At 63.4% G+C, this 24387-nt stretch overlaps 6 non-coding genes and 1 pseudogene across 6 annotated transcripts; all 7 read right to left on the reverse strand.

The window, feature by feature from the left end:
* Positions 1–119, reverse strand: LOC142864643 (5S ribosomal RNA). Its single transcript, XR_012915019.1, has one exon. It is a non-coding gene; the product is annotated as a 5S ribosomal RNA (ribosomal RNA).
* A 3822-nt stretch (positions 120–3941) lies between these two features.
* LOC142864654 (5S ribosomal RNA) lies at positions 3942–4060 on the reverse strand. Its single transcript, XR_012915020.1, has one exon. It is a non-coding gene; the product is annotated as a 5S ribosomal RNA (ribosomal RNA).
* Positions 4061–7882: 3822 nt separating this feature from the next.
* Positions 7883–8001, reverse strand: LOC142864665 (5S ribosomal RNA). The gene has a single exon (XR_012915021.1). It is a non-coding gene; the product is annotated as a 5S ribosomal RNA (ribosomal RNA).
* Positions 8002–11823: 3822 nt separating this feature from the next.
* On the reverse strand, positions 11824–11942 carry LOC142864666 (5S ribosomal RNA). The gene has a single exon (XR_012915022.1). It is a non-coding gene; the product is annotated as a 5S ribosomal RNA (ribosomal RNA).
* A 3822-nt stretch (positions 11943–15764) lies between these two features.
* LOC142864667 (5S ribosomal RNA) lies at positions 15765–15883 on the reverse strand. The gene has a single exon (XR_012915023.1). It is a non-coding gene; the product is annotated as a 5S ribosomal RNA (ribosomal RNA).
* A 3799-nt stretch (positions 15884–19682) lies between these two features.
* On the reverse strand, positions 19683–19801 carry LOC142864671 (5S ribosomal RNA). Its single transcript, XR_012915024.1, has one exon. It is a non-coding gene; the product is annotated as a 5S ribosomal RNA (ribosomal RNA).
* A 3798-nt stretch (positions 19802–23599) lies between these two features.
* On the reverse strand, positions 23600–23718 carry LOC142864442 (uncharacterized; annotated as a pseudogene).
* Positions 23719–24387: the final 669 nt, after the last annotated feature.

Here is a 24387-nt window from a genome sequence, read left to right on the forward strand (position 1 = left end):
AGCCTGTGGCACCCGGTATTCCCAGGCGGTCTCCCATCCAAGTACTAACCAGGCCCGACCCTGCTTAGCTTCCGAGACCAGACGAGATCGGGGGCGTTCAGGGTGGTGTGGCCCTAGACGGCGGCGGAGGACGCCCCTGCCCCGCTCGAGAAGCCGAGCCTCTCTGGGCTTCCCCGCCGCCGCCTCCTCCCGCCCCAGGCCCCGCCTCCCGCCCCAGGCCCCGCGCCGGGCCGGGCCGGTTGAGTTCGCCGGCCGGGTCCCGCGGGCTCCCAGGGACGGGGGTGATGGGCGGGGCGGGGCGGGGTGGGGGGCTGTCTCTCTCTACACACACACACACACACACACACTCACACTCACTCACACTCACACAAGATGCGCCTCCACGGCTGGACTCGCCAAGGTGGAGCCCTCCCAGCCCCCCTCGTCTCCTCGCCCGGCCTCCTTCACCTACCCGCTGCCCACCCCCAGCGCGTCGCTGCCGCTGACTGCGCACGCGCGGGACGCTCGCCCTTTGACCCCAGCCAGGGGCCGCCCTCCCCCACAACCCCTTTCAGCTGCGCCCCCCCCTCGCCCTGTGGGTGGGCTGCCGCCTATTCCCCCGGGCCAGGGCTGGGGCACAGCCAGTGTACGGGGCGTCTCTCTCTGGGGATGTGTCCCATGGGTGGGGTGGGGTGGCGTGGTTTGGGGGGCGCTGAAGAAATCAGTCCCCTCCATCTCCTACCTCTGGAAAACGCCCAAGCCCGTGGAGAACTGCCGGCACCGCTTCGTGGGGGCCGGGACCCTCCTCCGTGTCCTCCTGTGGCCCAGTCCAAGGGGCCTGGGCCTGGCCGGGGCTGCATTGGACCCCGACCACCCTGGCGTGTGGACTCGCTAAAAATCGGCCATTAGATATTGGATTCCAGCTTCCTGGAGGTCATTTCACTAATGAGTGCACCGGAAAGAGTTTCCTAATCCATCTGTGAGGGTGGCAACTGAAAGAGAATTTTAAAGCTGACAGAATAGGCTTGGGAAGGCATAGGAGATTTCCACACCCAGCAAGGAAGACTTTCCCGAAATGGAAGAAAGAAACGAGCAAACAGAGACACCGGTAGCCCGCCCGGAAAAGAGTCTGCCCCTGAGAGAAAGCACCCTGACCAGGTTCACCCGTGGGTGGGTGGGTGGCGAGCTAGCGGCATTCAGAAGAGCGAGGCCCGCAGTCTGTGCGGAAGACACCTGCGCTCGGGTGTGTGTGGCGGCGCGATTCACAAGCAGCTCTAGACGTTAAACCAAGGAGAAGCCAGGGAGTTCCCAACGCCCCAGGTGTCCTCAGCCCACGACTGGCTGCTGTGGGAATGCGAAGCCCGGCTCCTTGTCTCAGAGCGGGGTTCCCAGGAGGATCAGGCTGAAGCTGGGACTTGGCCTCAAAGTGTCCCCTCGCATGGCCACCCCCTTCCCCTTCCTGCTCCTCTACTCCTGGTGCCCCTCCATCCAGGGGCCAGACCTTAAAGAGTCACCGCAAGAGAATCCTGGTCCCAAAGGAGCCTTCTGGGGGACCGGTGCTGACAGAGGTTGTGGGCATGGCCCGCTGGGGCTCTGCCCGACCCAGGGCTGAGAGATGCCACCTCCCAGCTCTGGGTCCCTGCAGGAAGTGTTGGCAAGCACAGGGCCGGTCCTCCAAAGGCCCAGGTGCAGGGAGCCCAGGCCAAGCAGCCTGTGGAAGAAGCCACTTGCCGTGCCACCCCGGGAACAGGACTGCAGGCCCCGGCCCTTCCCACCTCCTCCTCCTCCTCCTCCTCCTCCTCCCCCCCGCCTCCCACCTCACAGGGCACAGGGCTCAGAGACACCTCAGACTCTTGCTACCCAAAGTGCAAAGGGCATCAGTTGCTCCTCCAACCCCCCCGCCCAGCAGACCACGTTGTCCAGCCAGCCCCCGGGCCTCCCTGGGGTGCCCAGCACAAAAGTGCAGACACCCACCGGACCCTCAATCTCAGTTTTCGGATGTTTTTGCCACTCTAAGGACCCGCAGGCCAGCTGGGCCTTCGGGCAGGACAGAGAGCCCCGGAATCCGACGTGGAGAGCTGCGTGTACGTCCCCATCAGGAGGCGGTCCCCACCTCCGCGGCTCTCCCCTTGCGGGGAGCGGCAGCCCAGCCGGCAGCCGCAGGGCCTCAGGGAAGACACCAGGCTGGGCCCCCGCGGCACAGCGGGGGCACGTCCCCCGCACTCACGCGACTTAGGGACGGCTGCTGGAGACTGCTGCGGCCACCCTGCTGCCGGGTTTCTGGAGGGCTTCCTGGAAGCAGCGTCCACACCAAGCCCTTGGAAGGCCCGGGCGACGGAGGAGCCGGTCAGGCAGGGGCCGAGGACGGTGAGAGGCCGGGCGGGAAGGAGCGTGTCAGGCAGGGGCAGAGGACGGTGACCGGCCGGGCGGGGAGGAGCCGGTCAGGCGGGGGCCCAGGACAGTGACGGGCCTGGCCGGGGAGGAGTGCGTCAGGCAGGGGCAGAGGAGACGGGCTGGGTAAGGGTTAGGGTGACAGTTAGGGCACAATTCACAATCGCAAAGACGTGGAAGCGACCCGAGTGCCCCTCCATCCAGGAGTGCATCAATAAAATGTGGCGCGTGGACACCACGGAGTGCCATTCGGCTGTGAGGAGCAGCGGTGAGAGGGCGCCTCTCGTGTTCTCCTGGCCAGAGCTGGAACCCGTTCCAGTAAGCCAAGTATCCCAAGAATGGACACACGAGCACCACGTGAGCGCGCTCACCAGCAAATTGGTACGAACGGATGGACACCTAAGTGGACAGAGAGGAATCACCTTCATCGGGTGGGTGTCGGGCGGGTGGGGGGAGGGGAGGGGCATACACATCCATTAGGCATGGGGTGGGTGCGCACCGACTGGGGGATGGGCGCGCACCGACTGGGGGATGGGCGCACTTGAAGCTCTGACCCGAGGGGGGAGGCTTGGAGAGGGCAAGGCACCCGACCTTAACATTGGTACCCCCACAATACGCTGGAACAACATGAGAGGTATATGAATAAGAACACAGGGGGGGCCGGGCGCGGTGGCTCACGCCTGTAATCCTAGCTCTCTGGGAGGCCGAGGCGGGCGGATTGCTCCAGGTCAGGAGTTCGAAACCAGCCTGAGCAAGAGCGAGACCCCGTCTCTACTAAAAATAGAAAGAAATTAATTGGCCAACTAATATATATAGAAAAACACAGCCGGGCGTGGTGGTGCATGCCTGTAGTCCCAACTACTCGGGAGGCTGAGGCAGCAGGATTGCTTGAGCCCGGAGATTGAGGTTGCTGTGAGCTAGGCTGACGCCATGGCACTCACTCTAGCCTGGGCAGCAAAACGAGACTCTGTCTCAAAAAAAAAAAAAAAAAAAAAAGAACACAGGGGGGAGGGGGGCACGGGCAACACATGTCACCTGCATACTTGTACTCCCATCATCTGCTTGAAAAGAGAGAGAAAAGAAAATGCAATCCTAGAGGTAAGAGACACTTTTTAAAAATAATGAATCCGAAGAGAAAAGTAAAAGGAGGCCTGTGGAGCAGGTCTGGGTGTGACTCCGGATCCCCCAACATCAGGTGCCACCACCAAAGATTCCTGCGTGTAGCCCATAGAACCCCAAAAGCAACGGGACGAGTTCTGGTCACATACTCCCTCAAAATGACATCCTGGCCTTCTTCTGGAACTCCCTCCCCTCTCAGACTCTCAAGGTTTCCTCCAGCGTGTCGGTTCCCACAGAGCAGACCTTTGGTCTGAGACCTGACAGTCCAGATGCCACGCATGCTGCCGCGTGGCGGCGGTGTCGCGGCTTGGGACAAGAGGAGGCCCCACGGTGCGGGCTGGGGCGCCAGGCACCGCGCGGGCGCTGAGGGTGGGGGTGACCCCCACCCCGGGCCGCCGCCGCGCTCCCAGAAAGGGGACAGAACAAGAGGCAAAAAAAAAAAAAAAAGCGGCAGCCTGTGGCACCCGGTATTCCCAGGCGGTCTCCCATCCAAGTACTAACCAGGCCCGACCCTGCTTAGCTTCCGAGACCAGACGAGATCGGGGGCGTTCAGGGTGGTGTGGCCCTAGACGGCGGCGGAGGACGCCCCTGCCCCGCTCGAGAAGCCGAGCCTCTCTGGGCTTCCCCGCCGCCGCCTCCTCCCGCCCCAGGCCCCGCCTCCCGCCCCAGGCCCCGCGCCGGGCCGGGCCGGTTGAGTTCGCCGGCCGGGTCCCGCGGGCTCCCAGGGACGGGGGTGATGGGCGGGGCGGGGCGGGGTGGGGGGCTGTCTCTCTCTACACACACACACACACACACACACTCACACTCACTCACACTCACACAAGATGCGCCTCCACGGCTGGACTCGCCAAGGTGGAGCCCTCCCAGCCCCCCTCGTCTCCTCGCCCGGCCTCCTTCACCTACCCGCTGCCCACCCCCAGCGCGTCGCTGCCGCTGACTGCGCACGCGCGGGACGCTCGCCCTTTGACCCCAGCCAGGGGCCGCCCTCCCCCACAACCCCTTTCAGCTGCGCCCCCCCCTCGCCCCGTGGGTGGGCTGCCGCCTATTCCCCCGGGCCAGGGCTGGGGCACAGCCAGTGTACGGGGCGTCTCTCTCTGGGGATGTGTCCCATGGGTGGGGTGGGGTGGCGTGGTTTGGGGGGCGCTGAAGAAATCAGTCCCCTCCATCTCCTACCTCTGGAAAACGCCCAAGCCCGTGGAGAACTGCCGGCACCGCTTCGTGGGGGCCGGGACCCTCCTCCGTGTCCTCCTGTGGCCCAGTCCAAGGGGCCTGGGCCTGGCCGGGGCTGCATTGGACCCCGACCACCCTGGCGTGTGGACTCGCTAAAAATCGGCCATTAGATATTGGATTCCAGCTTCCTGGAGGTCATTTCACTAATGAGTGCACCGGAAAGAGTTTCCTAATCCATCTGTGAGGGTGGCAACTGAAAGAGAATTTTAAAGCTGACAGAATAGGCTTGGGAAGGCATAGGAGATTTCCACACCCAGCAAGGAAGACTTTCCCGAAATGGAAGAAAGAAACGAGCAAACAGAGACACCGGTAGCCCGCCCGGAAAAGAGTCTGCCCCTGAGAGAAAGCACCCTGACCAGGTTCACCCGTGGGTGGGTGGGTGGCGAGCTAGCGGCATTCAGAAGAGCGAGGCCCGCAGTCTGTGCGGAAGACACCTGCGCTCGGGTGTGTGTGGCGGCGCGATTCACAAGCAGCTCTAGACGTTAAACCAAGGAGAAGCCAGGGAGTTCCCAACGCCCCAGGTGTCCTCAGCCCACGACTGGCTGCTGTGGGAATGCGAAGCCCGGCTCCTTGTCTCAGAGCGGGGTTCCCAGGAGGATCAGGCTGAAGCTGGGACTTGGCCTCAAAGTGTCCCCTCGCATGGCCACCCCCTTCCCCTTCCTGCTCCTCTACTCCTGGTGCCCCTCCATCCAGGGGCCAGACCTTAAAGAGTCACCGCAAGAGAATCCTGGTCCCAAAGGAGCCTTCTGGGGGACCGGTGCTGACAGAGGTTGTGGGCATGGCCCGCTGGGGCTCTGCCCGACCCAGGGCTGAGAGATGCCACCTCCCAGCTCTGGGTCCCTGCAGGAAGTGTTGGCAAGCACAGGGCCGGTCCTCCAAAGGCCCAGGTGCAGGGAGCCCAGGCCAAGCAGCCTGTGGAAGAAGCCACTTGCCGTGCCACCCCGGGAACAGGACTGCAGGCCCCGGCCCTTCCCACCTCCTCCTCCTCCTCCTCCTCCTCCTCCCCCCCGCCTCCCACCTCACAGGGCACAGGGCTCAGAGACACCTCAGACTCTTGCTACCCAAAGTGCAAAGGGCATCAGTTGCTCCTCCAACCCCCCCGCCCAGCAGACCACGTTGTCCAGCCAGCCCCCGGGCCTCCCTGGGGTGCCCAGCACAAAAGTGCAGACACCCACCGGACCCTCAATCTCAGTTTTCGGATGTTTTTGCCACTCTAAGGACCCGCAGGCCAGCTGGGCCTTCGGGCAGGACAGAGAGCCCCGGAATCCGACGTGGAGAGCTGCGTGTACGTCCCCATCAGGAGGCGGTCCCCACCTCCGCGGCTCTCCCCTTGCGGGGAGCGGCAGCCCAGCCGGCAGCCGCAGGGCCTCAGGGAAGACACCAGGCTGGGCCCCCGCGGCACAGCGGGGGCACGTCCCCCGCACTCACGCGACTTAGGGACGGCTGCTGGAGACTGCTGCGGCCACCCTGCTGCCGGGTTTCTGGAGGGCTTCCTGGAAGCAGCGTCCACACCAAGCCCTTGGAAGGCCCGGGCGACGGAGGAGCCGGTCAGGCAGGGGCCGAGGACGGTGAGAGGCCGGGCGGGAAGGAGCGTGTCAGGCAGGGGCAGAGGACGGTGACCGGCCGGGCGGGGAGGAGCCGGTCAGGCGGGGGCCCAGGACAGTGACGGGCCTGGCCGGGGAGGAGTGCGTCAGGCAGGGGCAGAGGAGACGGGCTGGGTAAGGGTTAGGGTGACAGTTAGGGCACAATTCACAATCGCAAAGACGTGGAAGCGACCCGAGTGCCCCTCCATCCAGGAGTGCATCAATAAAATGTGGCGCGTGGACACCACGGAGTGCCATTCGGCTGTGAGGAGCAGCGGTGAGAGGGCGCCTCTCGTGTTCTCCTGGCCAGAGCTGGAACCCGTTCCAGTAAGCCAAGTATCCCAAGAATGGACACACGAGCACCACGTGAGCGCGCTCACCAGCAAATTGGTACGAACGGATGGACACCTAAGTGGACAGAGAGGAATCACCTTCATCGGGTGGGTGTCGGGCGGGTGGGGGGAGGGGAGGGGCATACACATCCATTAGGCATGGGGTGGGTGCGCACCGACTGGGGGATGGGCGCGCACCGACTGGGGGATGGGCGCACTTGAAGCTCTGACCCGAGGGGGGAGGCTTGGAGAGGGCAAGGCACCCGACCTTAACATTGGTACCCCCACAATACGCTGGAACAACATGAGAGGTATATGAATAAGAACACAGGGGGGGCCGGGCGCGGTGGCTCACGCCTGTAATCCTAGCTCTCTGGGAGGCCGAGGCGGGCGGATTGCTCCAGGTCAGGAGTTCGAAACCAGCCTGAGCAAGAGCGAGACCCCGTCTCTACTAAAAATAGAAAGAAATTAATTGGCCAACTAATATATATAGAAAAACACAGCCGGGCGTGGTGGTGCATGCCTGTAGTCCCAACTACTCGGGAGGCTGAGGCAGCAGGATTGCTTGAGCCCGGAGATTGAGGTTGCTGTGAGCTAGGCTGACGCCATGGCACTCACTCTAGCCTGGGCAGCAAAACGAGACTCTGTCTCAAAAAAAAAAAAAAAAAAAAAAGAACACAGGGGGGAGGGGGGCACGGGCAACACATGTCACCTGCATACTTGTACTCCCATCATCTGCTTGAAAAGAGAGAGAAAAGAAAATGCAATCCTAGAGGTAAGAGACACTTTTTAAAAATAATGAATCCGAAGAGAAAAGTAAAAGGAGGCCTGTGGAGCAGGTCTGGGTGTGACTCCGGATCCCCCAACATCAGGTGCCACCACCAAAGATTCCTGCGTGTAGCCCATAGAACCCCAAAAGCAACGGGACGAGTTCTGGTCACATACTCCCTCAAAATGACATCCTGGCCTTCTTCTGGAACTCCCTCCCCTCTCAGACTCTCAAGGTTTCCTCCAGCGTGTCGGTTCCCACAGAGCAGACCTTTGGTCTGAGACCTGACAGTCCAGATGCCACGCATGCTGCCGCGTGGCGGCGGTGTCGCGGCTTGGGACAAGAGGAGGCCCCACGGTGCGGGCTGGGGCGCCAGGCACCGCGCGGGCGCTGAGGGTGGGGGTGACCCCCACCCCGGGCCGCCGCCGCGCTCCCAGAAAGGGGACAGAACAAGAGGCAAAAAAAAAAAAAAAAGCGGCAGCCTGTGGCACCCGGTATTCCCAGGCGGTCTCCCATCCAAGTACTAACCAGGCCCGACCCTGCTTAGCTTCCGAGACCAGACGAGATCGGGGGCGTTCAGGGTGGTGTGGCCCTAGACGGCGGCGGAGGACGCCCCTGCCCCGCTCGAGAAGCCGAGCCTCTCTGGGCTTCCCCGCCGCCGCCTCCTCCCGCCCCAGGCCCCGCCTCCCGCCCCAGGCCCCGCGCCGGGCCGGGCCGGTTGAGTTCGCCGGCCGGGTCCCGCGGGCTCCCAGGGACGGGGGTGATGGGCGGGGCGGGGCGGGGTGGGGGGCTGTCTCTCTCTACACACACACACACACACACACACTCACACTCACTCACACTCACACAAGATGCGCCTCCACGGCTGGACTCGCCAAGGTGGAGCCCTCCCAGCCCCCCTCGTCTCCTCGCCCGGCCTCCTTCACCTACCCGCTGCCCACCCCCAGCGCGTCGCTGCCGCTGACTGCGCACGCGCGGGACGCTCGCCCTTTGACCCCAGCCAGGGGCCGCCCTCCCCCACAACCCCTTTCAGCTGCGCCCCCCCCTCGCCCCGTGGGTGGGCTGCCGCCTATTCCCCCGGGCCAGGGCTGGGGCACAGCCAGTGTACGGGGCGTCTCTCTCTGGGGATGTGTCCCATGGGTGGGGTGGGGTGGCGTGGTTTGGGGGGCGCTGAAGAAATCAGTCCCCTCCATCTCCTACCTCTGGAAAACGCCCAAGCCCGTGGAGAACTGCCGGCACCGCTTCGTGGGGGCCGGGACCCTCCTCCGTGTCCTCCTGTGGCCCAGTCCAAGGGGCCTGGGCCTGGCCGGGGCTGCATTGGACCCCGACCACCCTGGCGTGTGGACTCGCTAAAAATCGGCCATTAGATATTGGATTCCAGCTTCCTGGAGGTCATTTCACTAATGAGTGCACCGGAAAGAGTTTCCTAATCCATCTGTGAGGGTGGCAACTGAAAGAGAATTTTAAAGCTGACAGAATAGGCTTGGGAAGGCATAGGAGATTTCCACACCCAGCAAGGAAGACTTTCCCGAAATGGAAGAAAGAAACGAGCAAACAGAGACACCGGTAGCCCGCCCGGAAAAGAGTCTGCCCCTGAGAGAAAGCACCCTGACCAGGTTCACCCGTGGGTGGGTGGGTGGCGAGCTAGCGGCATTCAGAAGAGCGAGGCCCGCAGTCTGTGCGGAAGACACCTGCGCTCGGGTGTGTGTGGCGGCGCGATTCACAAGCAGCTCTAGACGTTAAACCAAGGAGAAGCCAGGGAGTTCCCAACGCCCCAGGTGTCCTCAGCCCACGACTGGCTGCTGTGGGAATGCGAAGCCCGGCTCCTTGTCTCAGAGCGGGGTTCCCAGGAGGATCAGGCTGAAGCTGGGACTTGGCCTCAAAGTGTCCCCTCGCATGGCCACCCCCTTCCCCTTCCTGCTCCTCTACTCCTGGTGCCCCTCCATCCAGGGGCCAGACCTTAAAGAGTCACCGCAAGAGAATCCTGGTCCCAAAGGAGCCTTCTGGGGGACCGGTGCTGACAGAGGTTGTGGGCATGGCCCGCTGGGGCTCTGCCCGACCCAGGGCTGAGAGATGCCACCTCCCAGCTCTGGGTCCCTGCAGGAAGTGTTGGCAAGCACAGGGCCGGTCCTCCAAAGGCCCAGGTGCAGGGAGCCCAGGCCAAGCAGCCTGTGGAAGAAGCCACTTGCCGTGCCACCCCGGGAACAGGACTGCAGGCCCCGGCCCTTCCCACCTCCTCCTCCTCCTCCTCCTCCTCCTCCCCCCCGCCTCCCACCTCACAGGGCACAGGGCTCAGAGACACCTCAGACTCTTGCTACCCAAAGTGCAAAGGGCATCAGTTGCTCCTCCAACCCCCCCGCCCAGCAGACCACGTTGTCCAGCCAGCCCCCGGGCCTCCCTGGGGTGCCCAGCACAAAAGTGCAGACACCCACCGGACCCTCAATCTCAGTTTTCGGATGTTTTTGCCACTCTAAGGACCCGCAGGCCAGCTGGGCCTTCGGGCAGGACAGAGAGCCCCGGAATCCGACGTGGAGAGCTGCGTGTACGTCCCCATCAGGAGGCGGTCCCCACCTCCGCGGCTCTCCCCTTGCGGGGAGCGGCAGCCCAGCCGGCAGCCGCAGGGCCTCAGGGAAGACACCAGGCTGGGCCCCCGCGGCACAGCGGGGGCACGTCCCCCGCACTCACGCGACTTAGGGACGGCTGCTGGAGACTGCTGCGGCCACCCTGCTGCCGGGTTTCTGGAGGGCTTCCTGGAAGCAGCGTCCACACCAAGCCCTTGGAAGGCCCGGGCGACGGAGGAGCCGGTCAGGCAGGGGCCGAGGACGGTGAGAGGCCGGGCGGGAAGGAGCGTGTCAGGCAGGGGCAGAGGACGGTGACCGGCCGGGCGGGGAGGAGCCGGTCAGGCGGGGGCCCAGGACAGTGACGGGCCTGGCCGGGGAGGAGTGCGTCAGGCAGGGGCAGAGGAGACGGGCTGGGTAAGGGTTAGGGTGACAGTTAGGGCACAATTCACAATCGCAAAGACGTGGAAGCGACCCGAGTGCCCCTCCATCCAGGAGTGCATCAATAAAATGTGGCGCGTGGACACCACGGAGTGCCATTCGGCTGTGAGGAGCAGCGGTGAGAGGGCGCCTCTCGTGTTCTCCTGGCCAGAGCTGGAACCCGTTCCAGTAAGCCAAGTATCCCAAGAATGGACACACGAGCACCACGTGAGCGCGCTCACCAGCAAATTGGTACGAACGGATGGACACCTAAGTGGACAGAGAGGAATCACCTTCATCGGGTGGGTGTCGGGCGGGTGGGGGGAGGGGAGGGGCATACACATCCATTAGGCATGGGGTGGGTGCGCACCGACTGGGGGATGGGCGCGCACCGACTGGGGGATGGGCGCACTTGAAGCTCTGACCCGAGGGGGGAGGCTTGGAGAGGGCAAGGCACCCGACCTTAACATTGGTACCCCCACAATACGCTGGAACAACATGAGAGGTATATGAATAAGAACACAGGGGGGGCCGGGCGCGGTGGCTCACGCCTGTAATCCTAGCTCTCTGGGAGGCCGAGGCGGGCGGATTGCTCCAGGTCAGGAGTTCGAAACCAGCCTGAGCAAGAGCGAGACCCCGTCTCTACTAAAAATAGAAAGAAATTAATTGGCCAACTAATATATATAGAAAAACACAGCCGGGCGTGGTGGTGCATGCCTGTAGTCCCAACTACTCGGGAGGCTGAGGCAGCAGGATTGCTTGAGCCCGGAGATTGAGGTTGCTGTGAGCTAGGCTGACGCCATGGCACTCACTCTAGCCTGGGCAGCAAAACGAGACTCTGTCTCAAAAAAAAAAAAAAAAAAAAAAGAACACAGGGGGGAGGGGGGCACGGGCAACACATGTCACCTGCATACTTGTACTCCCATCATCTGCTTGAAAAGAGAGAGAAAAGAAAATGCAATCCTAGAGGTAAGAGACACTTTTTAAAAATAATGAATCCGAAGAGAAAAGTAAAAGGAGGCCTGTGGAGCAGGTCTGGGTGTGACTCCGGATCCCCCAACATCAGGTGCCACCACCAAAGATTCCTGCGTGTAGCCCATAGAACCCCAAAAGCAACGGGACGAGTTCTGGTCACATACTCCCTCAAAATGACATCCTGGCCTTCTTCTGGAACTCCCTCCCCTCTCAGACTCTCAAGGTTTCCTCCAGCGTGTCGGTTCCCACAGAGCAGACCTTTGGTCTGAGACCTGACAGTCCAGATGCCACGCATGCTGCCGCGTGGCGGCGGTGTCGCGGCTTGGGACAAGAGGAGGCCCCACGGTGCGGGCTGGGGCGCCAGGCACCGCGCGGGCGCTGAGGGTGGGGGTGACCCCCACCCCGGGCCGCCGCCGCGCTCCCAGAAAGGGGACAGAACAAGAGGCAAAAAAAAAAAAAAAAGCGGCAGCCTGTGGCACCCGGTATTCCCAGGCGGTCTCCCATCCAAGTACTAACCAGGCCCGACCCTGCTTAGCTTCCGAGACCAGACGAGATCGGGGGCGTTCAGGGTGGTGTGGCCCTAGACGGCGGCGGAGGACGCCCCTGCCCCGCTCGAGAAGCCGAGCCTCTCTGGGCTTCCCCGCCGCCGCCTCCTCCCGCCCCAGGCCCCGCCTCCCGCCCCAGGCCCCGCGCCGGGCCGGGCCGGTTGAGTTCGCCGGCCGGGTCCCGCGGGCTCCCAGGGACGGGGGTGATGGGCGGGGCGGGGCGGGGTGGGGGGCTGTCTCTCTCTACACACACACACACACACACACACTCACACTCACTCACACTCACACAAGATGCGCCTCCACGGCTGGACTCGCCAAGGTGGAGCCCTCCCAGCCCCCCTCGTCTCCTCGCCCGGCCTCCTTCACCTACCCGCTGCCCACCCCCAGCGCGTCGCTGCCGCTGACTGCGCACGCGCGGGACGCTCGCCCTTTGACCCCAGCCAGGGGCCGCCCTCCCCCACAACCCCTTTCAGCTGCGCCCCCCCCTCGCCCCGTGGGTGGGCTGCCGCCTATTCCCCCGGGCCAGGGCTGGGGCACAGCCAGTGTACGGGGCGTCTCTCTCTGGGGATGTGTCCCATGGGTGGGGTGGGGTGGCGTGGTTTGGGGGGCGCTGAAGAAATCAGTCCCCTCCATCTCCTACCTCTGGAAAACGCCCAAGCCCGTGGAGAACTGCCGGCACCGCTTCGTGGGGGCCGGGACCCTCCTCCGTGTCCTCCTGTGGCCCAGTCCAAGGGGCCTGGGCCTGGCCGGGGCTGCATTGGACCCCGACCACCCTGGCGTGTGGACTCGCTAAAAATCGGCCATTAGATATTGGATTCCAGCTTCCTGGAGGTCATTTCACTAATGAGTGCACCGGAAAGAGTTTCCTAATCCATCTGTGAGGGTGGCAACTGAAAGAGAATTTTAAAGCTGACAGAATAGGCTTGGGAAGGCATAGGAGATTTCCACACCCAGCAAGGAAGACTTTCCCGAAATGGAAGAAAGAAACGAGCAAACAGAGACACCGGTAGCCCGCCCGGAAAAGAGTCTGCCCCTGAGAGAAAGCACCCTGACCAGGTTCACCCGTGGGTGGGTGGGTGGCGAGCTAGCGGCATTCAGAAGAGCGAGGCCCGCAGTCTGTGCGGAAGACACCTGCGCTCGGGTGTGTGTGGCGGCGCGATTCACAAGCAGCTCTAGACGTTAAACCAAGGAGAAGCCAGGGAGTTCCCAACGCCCCAGGTGTCCTCAGCCCACGACTGGCTGCTGTGGGAATGCGAAGCCCGGCTCCTTGTCTCAGAGCGGGGTTCCCAGGAGGATCAGGCTGAAGCTGGGACTTGGCCTCAAAGTGTCCCCTCGCATGGCCACCCCCTTCCCCTTCCTGCTCCTCTACTCCTGGTGCCCCTCCATCCAGGGGCCAGACCTTAAAGAGTCACCGCAAGAGAATCCTGGTCCCAAAGGAGCCTTCTGGGGGACCGGTGCTGACAGAGGTTGTGGGCATGGCCCGCTGGGGCTCTGCCCGACCCAGGGCTGAGAGATGCCACCTCCCAGCTCTGGGTCCCTGCAGGAAGTGTTGGCAAGCACAGGGCCGGTCCTCCAAAGGCCCAGGTGCAGGGAGCCCAGGCCAAGCAGCCTGTGGAAGAAGCCACTTGCCGTGCCACCCCGGGAACAGGACTGCAGGCCCCGGCCCTTCCCACCTCCTCCTCCTCCTCCTCCTCCTCCTCCCCCCCGCCTCCCACCTCACAGGGCACAGGGCTCAGAGACACCTCAGACTCTTGCTACCCAAAGTGCAAAGGGCATCAGTTGCTCCTCCAACCCCCCCGCCCAGCAGACCACGTTGTCCAGCCAGCCCCCGGGCCTCCCTGGGGTGCCCAGCACAAAAGTGCAGACACCCACCGGACCCTCAATCTCAGTTTTCGGATGTTTTTGCCACTCTAAGGACCCGCAGGCCAGCTGGGCCTTCGGGCAGGACAGAGAGCCCCGGAATCCGACGTGGAGAGCTGCGTGTACGTCCCCATCAGGAGGCGGTCCCCACCTCCGCGGCTCTCCCCTTGCGGGGAGCGGCAGCCCAGCCGGCAGCCGCAGGGCCTCAGGGAAGACACCAGGCTGGGCCCCCGCGGCACAGCGGGGGCACGTCCCCCGCACTCACGCGACTTAGGGACGGCTGCTGGAGACTGCTGCGGCCACCCTGCTGCCGGGTTTCTGGAGGGCTTCCTGGAAGCAGCGTCCACACCAAGCCCTTGGAAGGCCCGGGCGACGGAGGAGCCGGTCAGGCAGGGGCCGAGGACGGTGAGAGGCCGGGCGGGAAGGAGCGTGTCAGGCAGGGGCAGAGGACGGTGACCGGCCGGGCGGGGAGGAGCCGGTCAGGCGGGGGCCCAGGACAGTGACGGGCCTGGCCGGGGAGGAGTGCGTCAGGCAGGGGCAGAGGAGACGGGCTGGGTAAGGGTTAGGGTGACAGTTAGGGCACAATTCACAATCGCAAAGACGTGGAAGCGACCCGAGTGCCCCTCCATCCAGGAGTGCATCAATAAAATGTGGCGCGTGGACACCACGGAGTGCCATTCGGCTGTGAGGAGCAGCGGTGAGAGGGCGCCTCTCGTGTTCTCCTGGCCAGAGCTGGAACCCGTTCCAGTAAGCCAAGTATCCCAAGAATGGACACACGAGCACCACGTGAGCGCGCTCACCAGCAAATTGGTACGAACGGATGGACACCTAAGTGGACAGAGAGGAATCACCTTCATCGGGTGGGTGTCGGGCGGGTGGGGGGAGGGGAGGGGCATACACATCCATTAGGCATGGGGTGGGTGCGCACCGACTGGGGGATGGGCGCGCACCGACTGGGGGATGGGCGCACTTGAAGCTCTGACCCGAGGGGGGAGGCTTGGAGAGGGCAAGGCACCCGACCTTAACATTGGTACCCCCACAATACGCTGGAACAACATGAGAGGTATATGAATAAGAACACAGGGGGGGCCGGGCGCGGTGGCTCACGCCTGTAATCCTAGCTCTCTGGGAGGCCGAGGCGGGCGGATTGCTCCAGGTCAGGAGTTCGAAACCAGCCTGAGCAAGAGCGAGACCCCGTCTCTACTAAAAATAGAAAGAAATTAATTGGCCAACTAATATATATAGAAAAACACAGCCGGGCGTGGTGGTGCATGCCTGTAGTCCCAACTACTCGGGAGGCTGAGGCAGCAGGATTGCTTGAGCCCGGAGATTGAGGTTGCTGTGAGCTAGGCTGACGCCATGGCACTCACTCTAGCCTGGGCAGCAAAACGAGACTCTGTCTCAAAAAAAAAAAAAAAAAAAAAAGAACACAGGGGGGAGGGGGGCACGGGCAACACATGTCACCTGCATACTTGTACTCCCATCATCTGCTTGAAAAGAGAGAGAAAAGAAAATGCAATCCTAGAGGTAAGAGACACTTTTTAAAAATAATGAATCCGAAGAGAAAAGTAAAAGGAGGCCTGTGGAGCAGGTCTGGGTGTGACTCCGGATCCCCCAACATCAGGTGCCACCACCAAAGATTCCTGCGTGTAGCCCATAGAACCCCAAAAGCAACGGGACGAGTTCTGGTCACATACTCCCTCAAAATGACATCCTGGCCTTCTTCTGGAACTCCCTCCCCTCTCAGACTCTCAAGGTTTCCTCCAGCGTGTCGGTTCCCACAGAGCAGACCTTTGGTCTGAGACCTGACAGTCCAGATGCCACGCATGCTGCCGCGTGGCGGCGGTGTCGCGGCTTGGGACAAGAGGAGGCCCCACGGTGCGGGCTGGGGCGCCAGGCACCGCGCGGGCGCTGAGGGTGGGGGTGACCCCCACCCCGGGCCGCCGCCGCGCTCCCAGAAAGGGGACAGAACAAGAGGCAAAAAAAAAAAAAAAAGCGGCAGCCTGTGGCACCCGGTATTCCCAGGCGGTCTCCCATCCAAGTACTAACCAGGCCCGACCCTGCTTAGCTTCCGAGACCAGACGAGATCGGGGGCGTTCAGGGTGGTGTGGCCCTAGACGGCGGCGGAGGACGCCCCTGCCCCGCTCGAGAAGCCGAGCCTCTCTGGGCTTCCCCGCCGCCGCCTCCTCCCGCCCCAGGCCCCGCCTCCCGCCCCAGGCCCCGCGCCGGGCCGGGCCGGTTGAGTTCGCCGGCCGGGTCCCGCGGGCTCCCAGGGACGGGGGTGATGGGCGGGGCGGGGCGGGGTGGGGGGCTGTCTCTCTCTACACACACACACACACACACACACTCACACTCACTCACACTCACACAAGATGCGCCTCCACGGCTGGACTCGCCAAGGTGGAGCCCTCCCAGCCCCCCTCGTCTCCTCGCCCGGCCTCCTTCACCTACCCGCTGCCCACCCCCAGCGCGTCGCTGCCGCTGACTGCGCACGCGCGGGACGCTCGCCCTTTGACCCCAGCCAGGGGCCGCCCTCCCCCACAACCCCTTTCAGCTGCGCCCCCCCCTCGCCCCGTGGGTGGGCTGCCGCCTATTCCCCCGGGCCAGGGCTGGGGCACAGCCAGTGTACGGGGCGTCTCTCTCTGGGGATGTGTCCCATGGGTGGGGTGGGGTGGCGTGGTTTGGGGGGCGCTGAAGAAATCAGTCCCCTCCATCTCCTACCTCTGGAAAACGCCCAAGCCCGTGGAGAACTGCCGGCACCGCTTCGTGGGGGCCGGGACCCTCCTCCGTGTCCTCCTGTGGCCCAGTCCAAGGGGCCTGGGCCTGGCCGGGGCTGCATTGGACCCCGACCACCCTGGCGTGTGGACTCGCTAAAAATCGGCCATTAGATATTGGATTCCAGCTTCCTGGAGGTCATTTCACTAATGAGTGCACCGGAAAGAGTTTCCTAATCCATCTGTGAGGGTGGCAACTGAAAGAGAATTTTAAAGCTGACAGAATAGGCTTGGGAAGGCATAGGAGATTTCCACACCCAGCAAGGAAGACTTTCCCGAAATGGAAGAAAGAAACGAGCAAACAGAGACACCGGTAGCCCGCCCGGAAAAGAGTCTGCCCCTGAGAGAAAGCACCCTGACCAGGTTCACCCGTGGGTGGGTGGGTGGCGAGCTAGCGGCATTCAGAAGAGCGAGGCCCGCAGTCTGTGCGGAAGACACCTGCGCTCGGGTGTGTGTGGCGGCGCGATTCACAAGCAGCTCTAGACGTTAAACCAAGGAGAAGCCAGGGAGTTCCCAACGCCCCAGGTGTCCTCAGCCCACGACTGGCTGCTGTGGGAATGCGAAGCCCGGCTCCTTGTCTCAGAGCGGGGTTCCCAGGAGGATCAGGCTGAAGCTGGGACTTGGCCTCAAAGTGTCCCCTCGCATGGCCACCCCCTTCCCCTTCCTGCTCCTCTACTCCTGGTGCCCCTCCATCCAGGGGCCAGACCTTAAAGAGTCACCGCAAGAGAATCCTGGTCCCAAAGGAGCCTTCTGGGGGACCGGTGCTGACAGAGGTTGTGGGCATGGCCCGCTGGGGCTCTGCCCGACCCAGGGCTGAGAGATGCCACCTCCCAGCTCTGGGTCCCTGCAGGAAGTGTTGGCAAGCACAGGGCCGGTCCTCCAAAGGCCCAGGTGCAGGGAGCCCAGGCCAAGCAGCCTGTGGAAGAAGCCACTTGCCGTGCCACCCCGGGAACAGGACTGCAGGCCCCGGCCCTTCCCACCTCCTCCTCCTCCTCCTCCTCCTCCTCCCCCCCGCCTCCCCCCTCACAGGGCACAGGGCTCAGAGACACCTCAGACTCTTGCTACCCAAAGTGCAAAGGGCATCAGTTGCTCCTCCAACCCCCCCGCCCAGCAGACCACGTTGTCCAGCCAGCCCCCGGGCCTCCCTGGGGTGCCCAGCACAAAAGTGCAGACACCCACCGGACCCTCAATCTCAGTTTTCGGATGTTTTTGCCACTCTAAGGACCCGCAGGCCAGCTGGGCCTTCGGGCAGGACAGAGAGCCCCGGAATCCGACGTGGAGAGCTGCGTGTACGTCCCCATCAGGAGGCGGTCCCCACCTCCGCGGCTCTCCCCTTGCGGGGAGCGGCAGCCCAGCCGGCAGCCGCAGGGCCTCAGGGAAGACACCAGGCTGGGCCCCCGCGGCACAGCGGGGGCACGTCCCCCGCACTCACGCGACTTAGGGACGGCTGCTGGAGACTGCTGCGGCCACCCTGCTGCCGGGTTTCTGGAGGGCTTCCTGGAAGCAGCGTCCACACCAAGCCCTTGGAAGGCCCGGGCGACGGAGGAGCCGGTCAGGCAGGGGCCGAGGACGGTGAGAGGCCGGGCGGGAAGGAGCGTGTCAGGCAGGGGCAGAGGACGGTGACCGGCCGGGCGGGGAGGAGCCGGTCAGGCGGGGGCCCAGGACAGTGACGGGCCTGGCCGGGGAGGAGTGCGTCAGGCAGGGGCAGAGGAGACGGGCTGGGTAAGGGTTAGGGTTACAGTTAGGGCACAATTCACAATCGCAAAGACGTGGAAGCGACCCGAGTGCCCATCCATCCAGGAGTGCATCAATAAAATGTGGCGCGTGGACACCACGGAGTGCCATTCGGCTGTGAGGAGCAGCCGTGAGAGGGCGCCTCTCGTGTTCTCCTGGCCAGAGCTGGAACCCGTTCCAGTAAGCCAAGTATCCCAAGAATGGACACACGAGCACCACGTGAGCGCGCTCACCGGCAAATTGGTACGAACGGATGGACGCCTAAGTGGACAGAGAGGAATCACCTTCATCGGGTGGGTGTCGGGCGGGTGGGGGGAGGGGAGGGGCATACACATCCATTAGGCATGGGGTGGGTGCGCACCGACTGGGGGATGGGCGCACTTGAAGCTCTGACCCGAGGGGGGAGGCTTGGAGAGGGCAAGGCACCCGACCTTAACATTGGTACCCCCACAATACGCTGGAACAACATGAGAGGTATATGAATAAGAACACAGGGGGGGCCGGGCGCGGTGGCTCACGCCTGTAATCCTAGCTCTCTGGGAGGCCGAGGCGGGCGGATTGCTCCAGGTCAGGAGTTCGAAACCAGCCTGAGCAAGAGCGAGACCCCGTCTCTACTAAAAATAGAAAGAAATTAATTGGCCAACTAATATATATAGAAAAACACAGCCGGGCGTGGTGGTGCATGCCTGTAGTCCCAACTACTCGGGAGGCTGAGGCAGCAGGATTGCTTGAGCCCGGAGATTGAGGTTGCTGTGAGCTAGGCTGACGCCATGGCACTCACTCTAGCCTGGGCAGCAAAACGAGACTCTGTCTCAAAAAAAAAAAAAAAAAAAAAGAACACAGGGGGGAGGGGGGCACGGGCAACACATGTCACCTGCATACTTGTACTCCCATCATCTGCTTGAAAAGAGAGAGAAAAGAAAATGCAATCCTAGAGGTAAGAGACACTTTTTAAAAATAATGAATCCGAAGAGAAAAGTAAAAGGAGGCCTGTGGAGCAGGTCTGGGTGTGACTCCGGATCCCCCAACATCAGGTGCCACCACCAAAGATTCCTGCGTGTAGCCCATAGAACCCCAAAAGCAACGGGACGAGTTCTGGTCACATACTCCCTCAAAATGACATCCTGGCCTTCTTCTGGAACTCCCTCCCCTCTCAGACTCTCAAGGTTTCCTCCAGCGTGTCGGTTCCCACAGAGCAGACCTTTGGTCTGAGACCTGACAGTCCAGATGCCACGCATGCTGCCGCGTGGCGGCGGTGTCGCGGCTTGGGACAAGAGGAGGCCCCACGGTGCGGGCTGGGGCGCCAGGCACCGCGCGGGCGCTGAGGGTGGGGGTGACCCCCACCCCGGGCCGCCGCCGCGCTCCCAGAAAGGGGACAGAACAAGAGGCAAAAAAAAAAAAAAAAGCGGCAGCCTGTGGCACCCGGTATTCCCAGGCGGTCTCCCATCCAAGTACTAACCAGGCCCGACCCTGCTTAGCTTCCGAGACCAGACGAGATCGGGGGCGTTCAGGGTGGTGTGGCCCTAGACGGCGGCGGAGGACGCCCCTGCCCCGCTCGAGAAGCCGAGCCTCTCTGGGCTTCCCCGCCGCCGCCTCCTCCCGCCCCAGGCCCCGCCTCCCGCCCCAGGCCCCGCGCCGGGCCGGGCCGGTTGAGTTCGCCGGCCGGGTCCCGCGGGCTCCCAGGGACGGGGGTGATGGGCGGGGCGGGGCGGGGTGGGGGGCTGTCTCTCTCTACACACACACACACACACACACACTCACACTCACTCACACTCACACAAGATGCGCCTCCACGGCTGGACTCGCCAAGGTGGAGCCCTCCCAGCCCCCCTCGTCTCCTCGCCCGGCCTCCTTCACCTACCCGCTGCCCACCCCCAGCGCGTCGCTGCCGCTGACTGCGCACGCGCGGGACGCTCGCCCTTTGACCCCAGCCAGGGGCCGCCCTCCCCCACAACCCCTTTCAGCTGCGCCCCCCCCTCGCCCCGTGGGTGGGCTGCCGCCTATTCCCCCGGGCCAGGGCTGGGGCACAGCCAGTGTACGGGGCGTCTCTCTCTGGGGATGTGTCCCATGGGTGGGGTGGGGTGGCGTGGTTTGGGGGGCGCTGAAGAAATCAGTCCCCTCCATCTCCTACCTCTGGAAAACGCCCAAGCCCGTGGAGAACTGCCGGCACCGCTTCGTGGGGGCCGGGACCCTCCTCCGTGTCCTCCTGTGGCCCAGTCCAAGGGGCCTGGGCCTGGCCGGGGCTGCATTGGACCCCGACCACCCTGGCGTGTGGACTCGCTAAAAATCGGCCATTAGATATTGGATTCCAGCTTCCTGGAGGTCATTTCACTAATGAGTGCACCGGAAAGAGTTTCCTAATCCATCTGTGAGGGTGGCAACTGAAAGAGAATTTTAAAGCTGACAGAATAGGCTTGGGAAGGCATAGGAGATTTCCACACCCAGCAAGGAAGACTTTCCCGAAATGGAAGAAAGAAACGAGCAAACAGAGACACCGGTAGCCCGCCCGGAAAAGAGTCTGCCCCTGAGAGAAAGCACCCTGACCAGGTTCACCCGTGGGTGGGTGGGTGGCGAGCTAGCGGCATTCAGAAGAGCGAGGCCCGCAGTCTGTGCGGAAGACACCTGCGCTCGGGTGTGTGTGGCGGCGCGATTCACAAGCAGCTCTAGACGTTAAACCAAGGAGAAGCCAGGGAGTTCCCAACGCCCCAGGTGTCCTCAGCCCACGACTGGCTGCTGTGGGAATGCGAAGCCCGGCTCCTTGTCTCAGAGCGGGGTTCCCAGGAGGATCAGGCTGAAGCTGGGACTTGGCCTCAAAGTGTCCCCTCGCATGGCCACCCCCTTCCCCTTCCTGCTCCTCTACTCCTGGTGCCCCTCCATCCAGGGGCCAGACCTTAAAGAGTCACCGCAAGAGAATCCTGGTCCCAAAGGAGCCTTCTGGGGGACCGGTGCTGACAGAGGTTGTGGGCATGGCCCGCTGGGGCTCTGCCCGACCCAGGGCTGAGAGATGCCACCTCCCAGCTCTGGGTCCCTGCAGGAAGTGTTGGCAAGCACAGGGCCGGTCCTCCAAAGGCCCAGGTGCAGGGAGCCCAGGCCAAGCAGCCTGTGGAAGAAGCCACTTGCCGTGCCACCCCGGGAACAGGACTGCAGGCCCCGGCCCTTCCCACCTCCTCCTCCTCCTCCTCCTCCTCCTCCCCCCCGCCTCCCCCCTCACAGGGCACAGGGCTCAGAGACACCTCAGACTCTTGCTACCCAAAGTGCAAAGGGCATCAGTTGCTCCTCCAACCCCCCCGCCCAGCAGACCACGTTGTCCAGCCAGCCCCCGGGCCTCCCTGGGGTGCCCAGCACAAAAGTGCAGACACCCACCGGACCCTCAATCTCAGTTTTCGGATGTTTTTGCCACTCTAAGGACCCGCAGGCCAGCTGGGCCTTCGGGCAGGACAGAGAGCCCCGGAATCCGACGTGGAGAGCTGCGTGTACGTCCCCATCAGGAGGCGGTCCCCACCTCCGCGGCTCTCCCCTTGCGGGGAGCGGCAGCCCAGCCGGCAGCCGCAGGGCCTCAGGGAAGACACCAGGCTGGGCCCCCGCGGCACAGCGGGGGCACGTCCCCCGCACTCACGCGACTTAGGGACGGCTGCTGGAGACTGCTGCGGCCACCCTGCTGCCGGGTTTCTGGAGGGCTTCCTGGAAGCAGCGTCCACACCAAGCCCTTGGAAGGCCCGGGCGACGGAGGAGCCGGTCAGGCAGGGGCCGAGGACGGTGAGAGGCCGGGCGGGAAGGAGCGTGTCAGGCAGGGGCAGAGGACGGTGACCGGCCGGGCGGGGAGGAGCCGGTCAGGCGGGGGCCCAGGACAGTGACGGGCCTGGCCGGGGAGGAGTGCGTCAGGCAGGGGCAGAGGAGACGGGCTGGGTAAGGGTTAGGGTTACAGTTAGGGCACAATTCACAATCGCAAAGACGTGGAAGCGACCCGAGTGCCCATCCATCCAGGAGTGCATCAATAAAATGTGGCGCGTGGACACCACGGAGTGCCATTCGGCTGTGAGGAGCAGCCGTGAGAGGGCGCCTCTCGTGTTCTCCTGGCCAGAGCTGGAACCCGTTCCAGTAAGCCAAGTATCCCAAGAATGGACACACGAGCACCACGTGAGCGCGCTCACCGGCAAATTGGTACGAACGGATGGACGCCTAAGTGGACAGAGAGGAATCACCTTCATCGGGTGGGTGTCGGGCGGGTGGGGGGAGGGGAGGGGCATACACATCCATTAGGCATGGGGTGGGTGCGCACCGACTGGGGGATGGGCGCACTTGAAGCTCTGACCCGAGGGGGGAGGCTTGGAGAGGGCAAGGCACCCGACCTTAACATTGGTACCCCCACAATACGCTGGAACAACATGAGAGGTATATGAATAAGAACACAGGGGGGGCCGGGCGCGGTGGCTCACGCCTGTAATCCTAGCTCTCTGGGAGGCCGAGGCGGGCGGATTGCTCCAGGTCAGGAGTTCGAAACCAGCCTGAGCAAGAGCGAGACCCCGTCTCTACTAAAAATAGAAAGAAATTAATTGGCCAACTAATATATATAGAAAAACACAGCCGGGCGTGGTGGTGCATGCCTGTAGTCCCAACTACTCGGGAGGCTGAGGCAGCAGGATTGCTTGAGCCCGGAGATTGAGGTTGCTGTGAGCTAGGCTGACGCCATGGCACTCACTCTAGCCTGGGCAGCAAAACGAGACTCTGTCTCAAAAAAAAAAAAAAAAAAAAGAACACAGGGGGGAGGGGGGCACGGGCAACACATGTCACCTGCATACTTGTACTCCCATCATCTGCTTGAAAAGAGAGAGAAAAGAAAATGCAATCCTAGAGGTAAGAGACACTTTTTAAAAATAATGAATCCGAAGAGAAAAGTAAAAGGAGGCCTGTGGAGCAGGTCTGGGTGTGACTCCGGATCCCCCAACATCAGGTGCCACCACCAAAGATTCCTGCGTGTAGCCCATAGAACCCCAAAAGCAACGGGACGAGTTCTGGTCACATACTCCCTCAAAATGACATCCTGGCCTTCTTCTGGAACTCCCTCCCCTCTCAGACTCTCAAGGTTTCCTCCAGCGTGTCGGTTCCCACAGAGCAGACCTTTGGTCTGAGACCTGACAGTCCAGATGCCACGCATGCTGCCGCGTGGCGGCGGTGTCGCGGCTTGGGACAAGAGGAGGCCCCACGGTGCGGGCTGGGGCGCCAGGCACCGCGCGGGCGCTGAGGGTGGGGGTGACCCCCACCCCGGGCCGCCGCCGCGCTCCCAGAAAGGGGACAGAACAAGAGGCAAAAAAAAAAAAAAAAGCGGCAGCCTGTGGCACCCGGTATTCCCAGGCGGTCTCCCATCCAAGTACTAACCAGGCCCGACCCTGCTTAGCTTCCAAGACCAGACGAGATCGGGGGCGTTCAGGGTGGTGTGGCCCTAGACGGCGGCGGAGGACGCCCCTGCCCCGCTCGAGAAGCCGAGCCTCTCTGGGCTTCCCCGCCGCCGCCTCCTCCCGCCCCAGGCCCCGCCTCCCGCCCCAGGCCCCGCGCCGGGCCGGGCCGGTTGAGTTCGCCGGCCGGGTCCCGCGGGCTCCCAGGGACGGGGGTGATGGGCGGGGCGGGGCGGGGTGGGGGGCTGTCTCTCTCTACACACACACACACACACACACACTCACACTCACTCACACTCACACAAGATGCGCCTCCACGGCTGGACTCGCCAAGGTGGAGCCCTCCCAGCCCCCCTCGTCTCCTCGCCCGGCCTCCTTCACCTACCCGCTGCCCACCCCCAGCGCGTCGCTGCCGCTGACTGCGCACGCGCGGGACGCTCGCCCTTTGACCCCAGCCAGGGGCCGCCCTCCCCCACAACCCCTTTCAGCTGCGCCCCCCCCTCGCCCTGTGGGTGGGCTGCCGCCTATTCCCCCGGGCCAGGGCTGGGGCACAGCCAGTGTACGGGGCGTCTCTCTCTGGGGATGTGTCCCATGGGTGGGGTGGGGTGGCGTGGTTTGGGGGGCGCTGAAGAAATCAGTCCCCTCCATCTCCTACCTCTGGAAAACGCCCAAGCCCGTGGAGAACTGCCGGCACCGCTTCGTGGGGGCCGGGACCCTCCTCC

This window comes from Microcebus murinus, chromosome 25, assembly GCF_040939455.1.
Source record: "Microcebus murinus isolate Inina chromosome 25, M.murinus_Inina_mat1.0, whole genome shotgun sequence".
Classification (NCBI taxonomy): Eukaryota; Metazoa; Chordata; class Mammalia; order Primates; family Cheirogaleidae; genus Microcebus; species Microcebus murinus.